The following is a 16369-nucleotide window of genomic DNA, read 5'->3' as shown; positions in this document are numbered from 1 at the left end:
GGAATTTAACTCTTTCATGCTTACTTTAACTAGTTATTTTGGTTTTCTACTGGCTGCTTTAACTATAACCCCAGCTCTATTTATTGGCTTGAACAAGATACGCCTTATTTGAATTGACTGAATAATTATAATTCAGAAAAGAAAAATCTTTCTTTGGGATTCCTGGCATTCTACGACTCTTTTCCAGACTAATTAGGAATTCTTTTCTTGGTCATTGAGATTCGTGGATAATTTAGAGTACTATTTAGGGATAGATCGTACCTCTTTTTTTATCCCCTCGAACAAATCGAAATGATTGAAGTTTTTCTATTTGGAATCGTCTTAGGCCTAATTCCTATTACTTTAGCGGGATTATTCGTGACTGCGTATTTGCAATACAGGCGTGGGGATCAGTTGGATCTTTGATTGAGTCATTTTTTTTTTTTGATTGACCTCCTCCAGACCAGAGAGGAGGTCAAATTGAAATTGGAGTTACAATTCAATTTTGTTAAGTTATTTTACTCTGCTTCGACATAAAATAGATGGAATCACGCTCTGTAGGATTTGAACCTACGACATCGGGTTTTGGAGACCCGCGTTCTACCGACTGAACTAAGAGCGCTTTCATTCATTCAAAAGAAAATCTTTTTCTATTCCTAATGTATCTCACGTACGTATAGTCTCCACAAATTCAAGTTATACCCACTTACTTTAATTGATCTCGTCGCTACTGCCTATAAAGAAGAAAGAAGTAATAGGTAGGGATGACAGATTTGAACCTGTGACATTTTGTACCCAAAACAAACGCGCTACCAAGCTGCGCTACATCCCTTTTCCAAATTAAATTGTTGTACAATGCCATTGTACACAATTCCTGTCTTCTTTCCACATCATAATTTTCTTCTTCTTTCTTTCTCTATCTATATATAGAACCCTCGTGTCATTTCTTCTTTTTGGTCTCATATAATTAAGGAATTATATACATATAAAATCCATATAATTTCGCCTATAAAAGAAGGATTACTTTTCCTTGGTAATATATAGGAAGAAGGGGTCATCTTTTTCTTTTTTAGGGATAGGAAAATTTCGTCGATATGGTTCATTTTATATATAGCATACAATCTTGGGCAAGAGTTTATGATCATATATGTATTCCAACAAGGAAGGAGATTTTCAATGCGGGGATATAAAAACATATCTCTCTGTAGCACCCGTGCTAAGTACTCTATGGTTTGGTGCTTTAGCAGGTTTATTGATAGAAATTAATCGTTTATTCCCAGATGCTTTGTCATTCCCTTTTTTTTAATTCTAGTTATTGCTATGGGAGGGATAGATTTCTTCGTGATATGACAAAATTTGATCTTTTCATCTTTTTTTTAGTATCGGAAGGAAAAAGAAAGAAAGATGGATTGGGTTGAACCTCAGAGTCATTAAAAATTTGGTAAACCCCATTTTGAAAATAGAAATTCAATTTAAAGGGGTACCCAAGCTAAATAAGGCCTCAGAAATCAGAGCATAGAAAAGGCGGGGCTGGCTAATTAAATGAAAGGATTTCGAACCAAAATCTTTGCTAATTCGACAAGGATTGTTATTCTTTAATTATTTCTCTATTTTTTATTACTTAATTAAAGAATAAAAAAAATTATTCTAATGAATTTTATTCTTCTTCTTCGGATTCAAAATAGAAGAATAAAAGAATAAGTAGAAGAATTAAGTTAAGTCAATCCAAAAAAGAAAAGGAGGTTCATGGCCAAGGGAAAAGATGTTAGAATCAGAGTTAATTTTGGAATGCATCAGTTGTGTTCGAAAAGGTGCCAATGAGGAATCGACGGGGATTTCTAGATATAGTACTCAAAGAATCGCCACAATACACCCGGACAATTAGAATTCAAAAAATTTTGTCGTTATTGTCGCAAGCATACGACTCATCACGAAATAAAGAAATAGGAACATCGTGTGTTTGATCTTTCCAAACAACAGAAAGAGTAAGAACTTCATATTTAATATATAAAGAAAACATAGTATAGAATACAAAATACAAATCAACTCATCTGATTTCCGGTAGATATTATTTCATATGTATAGAGGGTATTCATATACTATAATATGAATCAAATAAGATATGGATCAAAGAAAAACTACTTCTTCTGGATCCTAAATTAATAAAATAAAGAAGTGAATTTTCAAATTTTCAAATTTTAAATAAGGAATAAATCATGTATACATCTAAACAACCTTTTCTTAAATCTAAGCAACCCTTTAGTAAATCCAAGCAAACTTTAATAAATCCAAGCAACCCTTTCGTAAATCCAAGCAAACTTTTCGTAAATTCAAGCAACCTTTTCGTAAATCTAAACAACCTTTTCGTAGGCGTCCCCGGATTGGCCGGGAGATCGAATTGATTATAGAAACATGAGTTTAATTAATAGATTTATTAGTGAACAAGGAAAAATATTATCGAGACGAATAAATAGATTAACCTTGAAACAACAACGATTAATTACTCTTGCTATAAAACAGGCTCGTATTTTATCTTTCTTACCGTTTCGTAACTATGAGAACGAAAGCAATTTCAAGCCCAGTCAATTTCAATAATTACAGGTTCTAGACCCAGAAAAATAGACATATTCCTCAATTAACGCAAAAGTACAATTCCAATCGAAACTTAAGAAACAACAACCAAATTTAAGAAACAACAACCGGAACTTAAGTTCCGATTGTTGATGTTTTATTCGAATTCGAAAGGGCCAGACCTATATATATTATAAAGAAAGTAATCCAGCTCGTTGATTCCTACCACTTAATCTTAATTTATTGTATCTTCCCGGAGTTCCCTCTCCGGGAATTCATCTTTTATTATTCCAGTATATTACTTTATTTATACCTTTAATTGATGATCTTTATTTTATTGGAAATCGTGTAAAGATTATTTGGATTTGATACAGCTACTTGTGCAAGCATTTTACGATTAAGAATCAATTTCTTCTTGTACAGGTTGTGTATTAATTACTATAACTATCGAATACTTTATATACCCGCGTTGCTGCGTTTATCCGAGTGATCCACAACGACGAAAATCCCTCTTTTGCCTACCTCTATCTCGATGAGAGGAAACAAAAGCTCTTTTTACCTGTTGGGTAATCATTCGATTAAGTCTTAAATGAGCCCCTCTAAAGTTTGAGGCAAATGAACGCATTTTTGTTCGTCGTCTCCGGGCTATATATCCTCGCGGAACTCTGGTCATTGAATCAAATTAACCTTAATGAATAACTAATGATTTCTCTTCTTTTAGCCACCCTTTTTCTCATTAATAACAAAACTAATTATTCCGATATATAAAATATTAATTCCAATGGCTTTTGCTATAGTAACCTTCCCAAACCACGATTTTTTATTCCACTCCGTTCAGTTATTTCTATACGAAATAACAAATTCATTCTAATAATACTAAAAAAAATAGTGGGTTCCATCGTTTCTATGGTTCCCTTTTAAACGGTGAGGCCCTCTCTATACACCGGAGCCCTTTCTTTCATCAAAAGGTATTGCGAACTTGTATAGTCCACATTCTTTGGCTCTACCTATCCATTATAGAGTAAATAGCTCTTTTCACAATAAGAGTTATCCATACAGTGACGGTATTTAATTATGAAAGTTGGCTAAGTAGCTGACCCTGTTAGTCCGTTCTTTTAAGATAAAGGAGCATAAGCCTTTTTCTTTTTATTACTATTTCCTCCGCTTAATGGATAACCATTTGCTACCAATGGGAGAATTGCTTCTTATTTCCAATTTAGATAATTGGATTTGCACCAAAGGAAACCATAAATTCCATATACCATAGAAATCTAGGATAGAGAAGCTATATCCTATTCATTGGTACTAATCATGGATACTTCAATTTTTTTTATATTTGTTTGAAGTCATGATCTGAACGAGTCGCACATACACCCTAGCACATGTTCCTCGACGCTGAGGGCATCCTTTAAGCGCGGCCGTTTTTCGAGCATTTCGTATTGGCTGTCTTGCGTTTCTAATAAGTTGTTTAACCGTCGGCATGTTGTATGTATATAGAAAAAAATGGATTGGTTTAGATCCATCTTAACCTGATGATTGCTCATCATGAAGTCTTTCTATTTTCTATTAAATCGAGGAAAACACGAATTTAGCTGTGAAATAACTTTACAAGAAATCCGGACACTACCAATCCTTAAACATTTCTGGAAACCACACTGGATCAGTATCGCAGTGCTTGTCAATCATTTCATCCCCTACAATATCGACAAGTCCATAAGCTTTGGCTTCGTCTGCTGACATAAAAACATCCCTTTCCATGTCTTCGGATACAACCCAAAAAGGCTTGCCTGTTCTTACTGCATAAACCCTTGTGATCATTTCGCGAACTTTGTGTAACTCTTCTACTTCTAGTAAAAATTCTGGTGTCCTTGCCCGATAATAAGCACTAGCAGGTTGGTGAAGCATAATCCTCGCGTGAGGGAATGCTATACGCTTGGTGGGTTCTCCTCCAAGCAGAATGAAGGACGCCATGGAGGCGGCTATTCCGAGGCATATTGTATATATATCTGGTGTCACCGTTTGCATCGTATCAAAAATAGCCATTCCTGAGATTAGCCACCCGCCTGGGGAGTTTATAAACAAAAAAATATCACTAATTCCATCTTCTATACTCAGATATACCATGAGACCTGTAATATGATTCGTGATCTCGCAACGAATCTCTTGACCTAAAAAAAGTGTCCTTTCTCGATACATAACATTGTATAAGTCAACCCAAGTCGCTTCTTCATCTCCAGGAATCCGGTAAGGTACTTTTGGAACACCAATGGGCATATTAGATTAATATTATTAAATTTAAGTAAGAAAACCACACTTTAATATGGAAACGTAAGAATGGAACAGAAAGAAAGAATCCGCAGTTTATTGTCTTAATTTTTATTCTTATTCTATATGAATATTATAGATTCTATTAATACGTAGATTGAAAGGTTATACATATAAGGAATGTAAGACAGATTGAATAAAGAAAAGGGAATGGGTGATTTGAATGCTAAACAAAGAGGGGTAGCGATCTATTCTTCGTTTTTTCCAAATTGGCCAAGTTACCCATTGCATATTGGCACTTATCGAGTATAGAATAGATCTGCTTCTCTTTCTTCTTATGAACAGAATTGGCTTCTTATTTTTAATGGAATGAAATAAATATTCGCGCTTTCTGACACAGAATCCCCTAGAAGGGTTAGGTACATAGGATATGGATAGTCTTTTTCAATGCGATAAAATAAAGCGACATCGTGTCTATTTTTCTTTGCTAAAGGGGTATTTCCATGGGTTTGCCTTGGTATCGTGTTCATACTGTCGTATTGAATGATCCGGGTCGATTGCTTGCGGTGCATATAATGCACACAGCTCTAGTTTCTGGTTGGGCTGGCTCAATGGCTTTATACGAATTAGCAGTTTTTGATCCCTCTGATCCTGTTCTGGATCCAATGTGGAGACAAGGTATGTTCGTAATTCCCTTCATGACTCGTTTAGGAATAACGGATTCGTGGGGTGGTTGGAGTATTTCAGGAGGAACTGTAACAAATCCGGGTATTTGGAGTTATGAAGGTGTGGCAGGTACGCATATTGTGTTTTCTGGCTTGTGTTTCTTGGCAGCGATCTGGCATTGGGTATATTGGGACCTAGAAATATTCTCTGATGAGCGGACGGGAAAACCCTCTTTGGATTTGCCCAAGATCTTTGGAATTCATTTATTTCTTGCAGGGGTGGCTTGCTTTGGCTTTGGGGCATTTCATGTAACGGGTTTGTATGGTCCTGGGATATGGGTATCCGATCCTTATGGACTAACTGGAAAAGTACAAGCTGTAAATCCAGCGTGGGGTGCAGAAGGTTTTGATCCTTTTGTTCCGGGGGGAATAGCTTCTCATCATATTGCTGCGGGTACATTGGGTATATTAGCGGGCTTATTCCATCTTAGTGTCCGTCCGCCTCAACGTCTATATAAAGGATTACGTATGGGCAATATTGAAACTGTACTTTCCAGTAGTATCGCTGCTGTTTTTTTTGCAGCTTTCGTAGTTGCTGGAACTATGTGGTATGGGTCAGCAACGACCCCAATCGAATTATTTGGGCCTACTCGTTATCAGTGGGATCAGGGATACTTTCAGCAAGAAATATATCGAAGAGTTAGCAATGGTTTAGCCGAAAATCTTAGTTTATCAGAAGCTTGGTCTAAAATTCCCGAAAAATTAGCCTTTTATGATTATATTGGTAATAATCCGGCAAAAGGGGGATTATTCAGAGCAGGCTCAATGGACAATGGGGATGGAATAGCTGTTGGATGGTTAGGACATCCCGTCTTTAGAGATAAAGAAGGACGTGAGCTTTTTGTACGCCGTATGCCTACTTTTTTTGAAACATTTCCGGTTGTTTTGGTAGATGAGGAGGGAATTGTTAGAGCAGACGTTCCTTTTAGAAGAGCAGAATCCAAATATAGTGTTGAACAAGTAGGTGTAACGGTGGAGTTCTATGGTGGCGAACTTAATGGAGTAAGTTATTCTGATCCTGCTACTGTAAAAAAATATGCGAGGCGTTCTCAATTAGGGGAAATTTTTGAATTAGACCGGGCTACTTTGAAATCTGATGGTGTTTTTCGCAGCAGTCCAAGGGGTTGGTTCACTTTTGGTCATGCTACCTTTGCTTTGCTCTTCTTTTTCGGACACATTTGGCATGGCGCTAGAACATTGTTCCGAGATGTTTTTGCTGGTATTGATCCAGATTTGGATGCTCAAGTGGAATTTGGAACATTCCAAAAAGTGGGAGATCCAACTACAAGGAAACAGGCAGTTTGATACACATTGTTATAGTATCTTTCACCTCTCTTTTTTGATTTGACATGGGAAACATCTCCCATCCTTTCTTTGACTCTTTTTCTTTCTTTATATGGGAAATTATCCCAAATGACAAATGAATAGGTGTGGAAGTTATAATTGTAAATAAACCAGGATCGAATCTATGGAAGCATTGGTTTATACGTTCCTTTTAGTTTCGACTTTAGGGATAATTTTTTTCGCTATCTTCTTCCGAGAACCACCTAAGGTTCCACCAACTCCAACTAAAAGAATAAAATAATTTCATTTAAGTAAGAAGTCCCCCTATCTGGGAGACTTCTTACTTAAATTAGTCTCCGTGTTCTTCGAATGGATCTCTTAATTGTTGAGAGGGTTGCCCAAACGCGGTATATAAGGCATACCCAGTAAAGCTTACAAGTAAACCAGATATGGAGATGGCGACTAAAGTTGCTGTTTCCATTTTTATAGAATTTCAAGATTACAATGGATCTACGAAAAGATCGTGTATTTACAACTACAACGGAATAGTATACAAAGTCAACACCAATGATTAAATAGAATTTATGGCTACACAAACCGTTGAAGATAGTTCTAAACCTAGGCCAAAACGAACTGGTGCAGGTAGTTTACTGAAACCCTTGAATTCGGAATATGGGAAAGTCGCCCCGGGTTGGGGGACTACTCCTTTTATGGGGATCGCAATGGCTTTATTCGCTATATTCCTATCTATCATTTTAGAAATTTATAATTCTTCCGTTTTACTGGACGGAATTTTAACCAATTAGGTTTCTACTAACTAAAACTAGGAAGTCAGAGTTTTTCCATCCAAAAAAGCCTTTCTAGTTTAAGATCTACATTTCTAGATATTATGGTAGTTCGACCGCGGAATTTTTTTGTTTCGGTATCTCTGGAATATGAGTGTGTGACTTGTTAGAATTGATCCTATTGATAATACATAGAAAGGGCCTGTTATCTCTATCAAGATGATTCTAATTCGTCAGATATTATTTATTCTAGTATCTGGAACACGAAATAGATAGAGTGGATCAAAAAAAAATGGAACTATGATTCATACTCACTATTAAGACCTCGCAACCAGACTGAAAAATTCAAGTAGTTCTTAAATAAAAATAAAAAAGAAATTTTCTTCCTTCCAATTTTGTTTGCCCAAAAGACAACTTTTTTTCTCTCGATTTTGTCGAGTCATTACACTGATTCAATAAATGATTATCAAGCGGTTCTTATTCGAAGAACCCTTGCCTTTTGTTTAGCTTGAGACTAAATCATCGTGGCTCTAGTATGAATCTAAGGTTTTAATTGAACTGATTCATAGGATCTCAACAAGATAATTTCTATATTACGCATAAAAAAACAAATCCTTTATAGGGAAGAGAAAAGTCAAGAAGCCTCTAATGACCAACATAAGGGAAAGGAAGAAAGAAAGACGCGCCAACTTGAGATTTTTTGGCATTATCATCACAAAGAAGATATTCCGGATTTTTCTTATTTGATATCTTCAAGGCAAATCGACCCAATTCAGTGGCTGATGAAGTTTTGAACCTTTTTTCTAATATTCGTTGAAAATTTTTGTGTTTCTGCTTGAGCCGTACGAGATGAAATTTTCATATACGGCTCTTAGAGGGGGACTCGGGTTAGTTACCTATCTCAATAAAGTATATGATTGGTTTGAGGAACGTCTTGAGATTCAGGCAATTGCAGATGATATAACTAGTAAATATGTTCCTCCCCATGTCAACATATTTTATTGTTTAGGGGGAATTACACTTACTTGTTTTCTAGTACAAGTCGCTACCGGTTTTGCTATGACTTTTTACTACCGACCAACCGTTACAGAGGCTTTTTCCTCGGTTCAATACATAATGACCGAGGCCAACTTTGGTTGGTTAATCCGATCAGTTCATCGATGGTCAGCAAGTATGATGGTTTTAATGATGATCCTGCATGTATTTCGTGTGTATCTCACAGGGGGATTTAAAAAACCCCGCGAATTAACTTGGGTCACAGGTGTGGTTTTGGCTGTTTTGACTGCATCATTTGGTGTAACTGGTTATTCTTTGCCTTGGGATCAAATTGGCTATTGGGCAGTCAAAATTGTGACAGGTGTACCTGACGCCATTCCGGTAATAGGATCGCCTTTAGTGGAGTTATTACGCGGAAGTGCTAGTGTGGGCCAATCCACTTTGACTCGTTTTTATAGTTTACATACCTTTGTACTGCCTCTGCTTACTGCCGTATTTATGTTAATGCACTTTCCAATGATACGTAAGCAAGGTATTTCGGGTCCTTTATAGGGAAGGCATATCATAGAGAATTATAATTATCATATATCATATCGGGTAGGTTTTGGTATTTCATTGCTACAAGCATGGGTTATTGTAAAATAACACATGTCATTTGGATACTTCTCTTCAACTCCAAAGTATTTTTATACAATACAAATAGTTGAAGTTAATTTTACGAAAGAAAAAAGGCGGATTATGGGAGTGTGTGACTTGAATTATTGATTTGGCCATGCAGATAAAGAATTGGATCTGCCACATTAGAATTCACAACCAAAGGTGTCTCCGCATCCAATCAACATGTAAGTCCCCTACCTAGGAAGGATAGGCTGGTTCACTTGAGGAGAATATCTTCTATGATCATACCGCAACCATGTCATCCATGAACAGGCTCCGTAAGATCCCATAGAGTAGAAATGGAATAAGTCATGTGACATGATCCAGTTCTCTATTTATTACACTTACCTTTTTATTATAGTATGGAAATGCATTCATTTTCTTTGCATCGATTGTGATCCGCAATACTATCGGAGTAAAAGAAGGGATCTAAGGAAGAATGTAGGCTAAACTTTTTGATTTTTTATTAGTAACAAGTAAATATTTTGTTTGGAGGTAAGAAACTTGCGATATTGAGGGGATAAATACCAACTAATCAAGAGACATGAGACAATCCACAAAGCAATTGATCATGATCAAATTTGTAAGCCCACTTGGATATTGAGCATTTACCCATAAGAATAGGATTATTTTCAATGAGTAGTTGTAGGTGCAACTTCGGAAAAGAGAATCTGATAAAGCTTTTCTTGCCTAGAGTCATTGAGTCATTATAAACCTTAATTCTATTAAGGATCTTCCGCGGTCTTATTTCTTTCACTCTTGCTCGAGCCGGATGATGATAAATTCTCATGTCCGGTTCCTTTGGGGGATGGATCCTAAAGAGTTCACCTATCCCAATAACAAAGAAACCAGACTTAAATGATCCTGTATTAAGAGCTAAATTAGCTAAAGGGATGGGACATAATTATTACGGGGAACCCGCATGGCCCAACGATCTTTTATATATTTTTCCAGTAGTAATTCTAGGTACTATTGCATGTAATGTAGGTTTAGCGGTTCTCGAGCCATCAATGATTGGTGAACCGGCAGATCCGTTTGCAACTCCTCTGGAAATATTACCCGAGTGGTACTTCTTTCCCGTGTTTCAAATACTCCGTACGGTACCCAATAAGTTATTGGGCGTTCTTTTAATGGTTTCTGTGCCAACAGGCTTATTGACAGTACCTTTTCTAGAGAATGTCAATAAATTCCAAAATCCATTTCGCCGCCCAGTAGCTACGACCGTTTTTTTAATCGGTACTGTAGTAGCTCTTTGGTTAGGTATTGGAGCAACATTACCCATTGATAAATCATTAACTTTAGGTCTTTTTTAGATATTTTTTGATTCATTCAACCGTGAAGTACCATAGGTATCTAGGAAATAGTTACTTCCAAGTGAATCTTCCCTAGATACCTAAAATCCATTTTATTATGATCCATTTCGCGAAAATATAGATTGTACCAAAGATGCTAAATTGTTTTCTTTTTATTCTAACTCGAAAAAGAAGAAGAAAAAAAATTGCAATGGATTTAAAACGAGAGTTTATTCTTAAGTAAATCAATTGGGAGATGCTTCTCTAGAGTGTCCCATATATGTTTTCTATCTTCCATACGAAAACTGTCAATTCTCAGAAGATCTTCTTCAGTCTTACTCAAAAGGTCCAATAGTGTATGTATATTGGCCCTTTTTAGACAATTATACGTTCTAGAAGTCAATTCTAATTGATCAATAAAAATACAATTCAATGGAATTCCTTTTTTGTTTTTCTTTAGATTAGTTAATCTTTTTTGAAAAGTAAAAAGGGGTGGAGTAAACCTGTTTTTATTTTCTTCGAAACTAGCGCCCTCTTCCTCCGCGTGTAGAAAAGGAAGAAATAAATCAATCAAATTACGAGAAGCCTCATAAAGTGCTTCCTTAGGGGTTAAACTTCCATTAGTCCATATTTCTAGAAAAAGTATCTCGTGTTTTTCATTTCCATTCCCACAAGAAAAAATACTATAATTCACATTTCGAACAGGCATGGATACAGCATCTATAGGATAACTTCCATCTTGATAGTTCTTTCTGAGTTCTGTCTGATATCCACGATCTCTCTTGATCTGTAAATCAATACAGAAATCAATGGGCTCTGTCAAGTTAGCTATAGGTTGTGCCGTATCAACGATTTCTACGGAAGGCGGTAAGATGATATCTTGAGCAGTTATGTATCTAGGACCTTTGACGCAAATGGATGCGTCTCTAACTCCATAGAGATTACTTCTCAATACAATTTCTTTCAAATTTAGTAAAATTTCTTGTACGGATTCTTCAATACCTGCTATTGTAGAATACTCGTGCGGCACGCTCCCAAATTTTGCACGTGTGATACATGTTCCTTCTATTTCTCCAAGTAAAGCTCTTCGCAAGGCAATACCGACGGTGTCCGCTTGACCTTTTCTAAGCGGGGACAGAATGAAACGACCATAATAAAGGCGCTTACTATCTACTCTTGATTCAACACACTTCCACTGTAGTGTTTGAGTGGATCCTGCTACCTCCTCTCGAACCATAATAGACTAGTATTATTATTTTATCATTGAATCGTTTATTTCTCTTGAAATGAAAGTTGAAAGCGGGTTAATTCTTTTACAGACGTCTTTTTTTAGGCGGTCGACATCCATTATGCGGCATAGGTGTTACATCGCGTATACAACTTAATCGCACACCACTTTTAGCAATGGCTCGTAATGCGGCATCTCTTCCACTACCAGCGCCCTTTACCATAACTTCTGCTCGTTGCAAACCTACTGTACGAATAGCATCTACTGCTGTTCTTTGACCAGCATAGGGTGATGCTTTTCTTGAGCTTTTGAATCCACAAGTACCGGCCGAGGACCAAAAAACCACCCGACCTTGTGGGTCTGTAACAGTTATAATGGTATTGTTGAAACTAGCTTGAACATGAATAACCCCTTTTGTTATTCTACGTGCACTCTTCCGTAAACTAAAACGTGCATTCCTACGTAAACCAATACGCACTTTCTTACGTGAACCAATTTTTGGTATAGCTTTTGCCATATTTTATTATCTCATAAATATGAGTTAGAAATAAAAAAAAGAAAAAAAGATACAAAGATATCCGTTTCAGGGTAAAATAAACCCTTTACTTTAATTATTTTAAATGAAATTATTTTATTTGGAATTGGAACATTTCCGCGGGTACTTTTTTTTACTTTTTAGAAAGTAAAGTTCTTTTTCGAAAGATTACCCCTGTCTTTGTTTATGCTTCGGATTAGAGCAAATGACTCTAATTCGTCCACGCCTACGAATCAGTCGACATTTTGTACAAATTTTACGAACGGAAGCTCTTATTTTCATATTTCCGTATCCTTTTTTAAACTATGAATCTAATCTTTTGGAAAAAATAAGTCTCTTCGCTTGAATTTTAGAACTTAGAATTTATTACCCTAGAAAAAAAAAGAAAAACCTAATCCTTTGAATCTTTGGTATCCTTCAAATCTTCGCTATCCTTCAAATCTTCGCTATCCTTCGAGTCTTCGATACGCTTCGAATCCTTATGGGGAAGTCTATAAATTATACGTCCCTTGCTTGAATCATAACGACTTACTTCAATTTTGACCCTATCCCCCATCAGTATTCGTATAGAACTAGACCGTATCTTTCCTGAAATATAGCCTAGGATGATGGTGTCATTCTCTAGCCGAACGCGGAACATTCCATTGGGTAGGGCTTCCGTAACTAAACCTTCGAAAGTTACTTTTGCTTCTCTCGGGTTTTTTTTTTCTCTCCTATTTTTTTTTTCTGTCATATTTTTTTTCTCCTATTTTTCTATTTTTATTTTAAAAATAGGAAGGGCGAGATAGAATTCGAGCACTATAGGCGGGGCGATTACCATATATAACATAAGACTTCTCCCCCAATTCTGTTTAGTCGAGCTTCTCGATCTGTCATTATTCCTCGAGAAGTAGAAAGAATAGCAATTCCCATTCCACCCAAAACTTTAGGAATTCCTTGATAGTTGGTATAAATTCGTAAGCCGGGTCGGCTGATACGCTTTAAAAAGGTTCTTGTTCTATATATTCCTTTTATAGTCTTTCTCTTTTGATGTCGCAAAGTTGAAACCAAGAAATATCTGTTACGTTCCTGATGTTTCCGAACACTTTCAATAAAACCCTCTCGTAGAAGTATTTTAACAATGTTTTCGGTAATATTTGTAGATACTACTCGAACTGTTCCTTTTTTATTCATGTCCGCATTTCTTATAGAGGTTAGTAAATCAGCAATAGTGTCCTTGCCCATAAGACTCTAATTCTAGGTTCCTCCTAATTTTTCTATAATCAACATGTTTTCTTTTTTTTTTTTTCATTTTGGATTTTAAAACATATACGTAAAACACAATCTACTAAATTAATTCTTTGGTCTCAATTTCGCCTACTAGTATTTATAATACTTCAGGAGCTAATGAAACTATTTTGGTAAAATTCAATTCTCTCAATTCCTCGGCAATCGCGCCAAAAACTCGAGTTCCTTTTGGATTGCCTTTTTGATCAATTATAACCGCAGCATTGTCATCATAGCGGATTATTATACCGTCTTCGCATTTGAACTCTTTACATGTACGTACAATTACAGCTCGAATTACTTCGGATCTTTCTAGAGGCATTTGGGGCAATGCGTCTTTGATTACAGCAACAATAACATCACCAATACGAGCAATCGCTGATTACCAGCAGCTCCTATGACTCGAATACACATCAATTTTCGAGCTCCACTATTATCTGCTACATTTAAAAGGGTCTGAGGTTGAATCATATTATTTTGATTTCAATTTGTTATTTCAATGCAAAAGGATGAAAGAAATATTGTCTTTCCAGAAAGAAAAACCGAGCATTTTTTTTTATCTTCCATACCCCTTTTAGGGTTCTATATCTCTAATCGAATAAATTGACTTCGTATGGGCATTTTACTGGCAGCTATGGAGATAGCTGCTCTAGCTACAGTTTCAGATACTCCCCCCATTTCATAAAGTATACGACCAGGTTTAACAACGGATACCCAATATTCGGGGGACCCCTTTCCCGAGCCCATACGTGTTTCCGTGGGTCTTAGTGTAACCGGTTTGTCGGGAAATATACGTACCCATATTTTTCCACCACGACGTGCATATCGTGTTATTGCTCTTCGTCCTGCTTCTATCTGTCTCGCCGTGATCCAAGCGGGTTCAAGTGCTTGAAGAGCATATCTACCAAAACAAATACGATTGCCTCGGCAGGATTTTCCTTTCATTCTTCCTCTATGTTGTTTGCGAAATCTGGTTCTTTTGGGGTTATAGTCGATGGTTCTCTTTCTTAGTTCCATCTCTACTGCAAAACTGGACATGAGAGTTTCTTCTCATCCAGCTCCTCGCGAATGGAATCAGAAAGCATGTAAATTTCTCTAATTCATAATATTCCAAAATATTACGGTACGGATAGATACACATTAATAGATAATAGAAAAAGTTCGGTTTTTTTTATATTGAATTTGTTAAAACAGAAAAATATAATATATAGTCAAAAAAGAAGATCTAGAATATATCCAGATGTGTGTGTATATTTATCTAAATTCTATATTTATAGATAATGTAATCCTTCTTAAAAAAATCCTTATTTTTACTCTTATTGAATCGCGGTAAAGTATTCTAATTCAATAAGAATTTCGCGGGCGAATATTTACTCTTTCCTGTCTTATTTGTTAATTTATAAACTTACCAAATAAGACAATTTTTTTGGTTTGTTCCGCCATCCCACCCAATGAAGTGTTAGGATTCTTTTCAATAAAATCCTATGGAATCATAGGTTCTGTCGTTCCCACTGCTTCTCCTTGAATGGTTAGGTCTGAATCCCGCAACGGAGCTTCCAAAAAATTTCTTTCCGAGTTAATTTTCTCAGTTTTATTAACCCGGGCGGCTCTTTATTATTGCTTTAAATTTGTAGTTCTTGTTTCAAGTTACAATTTTTAATTCTCTATTATTTTTATTATATTGATGCTTTATCACATTGCCTTTTATGATGTAATTCATAGACCATACATAGTGGAATCCTATATCTTATTTATTTCCTCTTCCTTCTTTCTATCATCCCTCCCTTTATCCACATCCCTTTAGTTTTGCTTCACAACCTAGAATCCCTTTTCTTTTTTAGAGAAAAAATTGCAGTTGCTACAACTATATGACACATCTACTCATTTATGTTATGATAGAGGTATTTATTCATATAGTGACTGTTTCTTAGTTAGGATCTCGACAATACGAAGCAATAGGTTGGTTATTAGTTAATTTTCTATAATTACTAAGTTTTTTTCTTAAAAAAAAGAAAAAAATAACGAGTCACACACTAAGCATAGCAATTATATTAAATGATTTATCAATTTTCATTAAATCTTATAGAAAGAGGTATAATTTCTTCTTTTGCAGGGATTTCAGGAAAAAAGTCTCTTGTCATTTTTTATTCTATCAATGGACAGAATCCGAAGACAAGATTACTTATTCTTCGTCTACGAATATCCAAATTTTTACACCTAATACTCCATAGATAGTCCGAATTGGATAGCAGCAATAATCAATTTTAGCGCGAATTGTTTGGAGGGGAAGTCTACCCTTTTTAATAGATTCGGCGCGTGCAATTTCTTTTCCTCCGAGACGACCCGCAATTTTTACTTTTACTCCCCTTATATCTGCTTTTTTAGTTAATTCAATGGCTTTTTTCATTGCCTTTCGGAATGAAACTCTATTTTTTAATTGGAAAGCTATATATTCTGCAAGAATGTTAGGCTGTCTATAAGGTTCTTTAACTTTTTCGATAGAAATATTAAATCTCTGGTTTACAGAGTTAATTTCCTTTTGTAGATCTTTCTCTAATTCTTCGATTGCTCCTTTTTTCTTTAATAAATTTGGGAATCCAATATGGATTATGACGTGGATCGTATCGATTTCTTTTTGGATTTCTATATGTGTAATTACTTCGGAACTTGAACCTGAGTCCATTTTTCTATTATGTGTAATTACTTCGGAACTTGAGTCTGATTCTATTTTTCTATTCGAGCCCTTTTTCCTATTCTTTTGTATATAGTTCTTGATACAATCCCTT

At 35.8% G+C, this 16369-nt stretch overlaps 1 non-coding gene across 1 annotated transcript; it reads right to left on the bottom strand.

Annotated features, from left to right (window-relative positions):
• Nucleotides 1-528: 528 nt before the first annotated feature.
• On the bottom strand, nucleotides 529-601 carry TRNAW-CCA (transfer RNA tryptophan (anticodon CCA)). Its single transcript has one exon. It is a non-coding gene; the product is annotated as a tRNA-Trp (tRNA).
• Nucleotides 602-16369: the final 15768 nt, after the last annotated feature.

This window comes from Triticum urartu, unplaced genomic scaffold, assembly GCF_056163025.1.
Source record: "Triticum urartu cultivar PI428250 unplaced genomic scaffold, HENAU_Tu73 scaffold1673, whole genome shotgun sequence".
NCBI lineage: Eukaryota > Viridiplantae > Streptophyta > Magnoliopsida > Poales > Poaceae > Triticum > Triticum urartu.
This window is presented reverse-complemented; position numbering and strand designations above follow the sequence as displayed.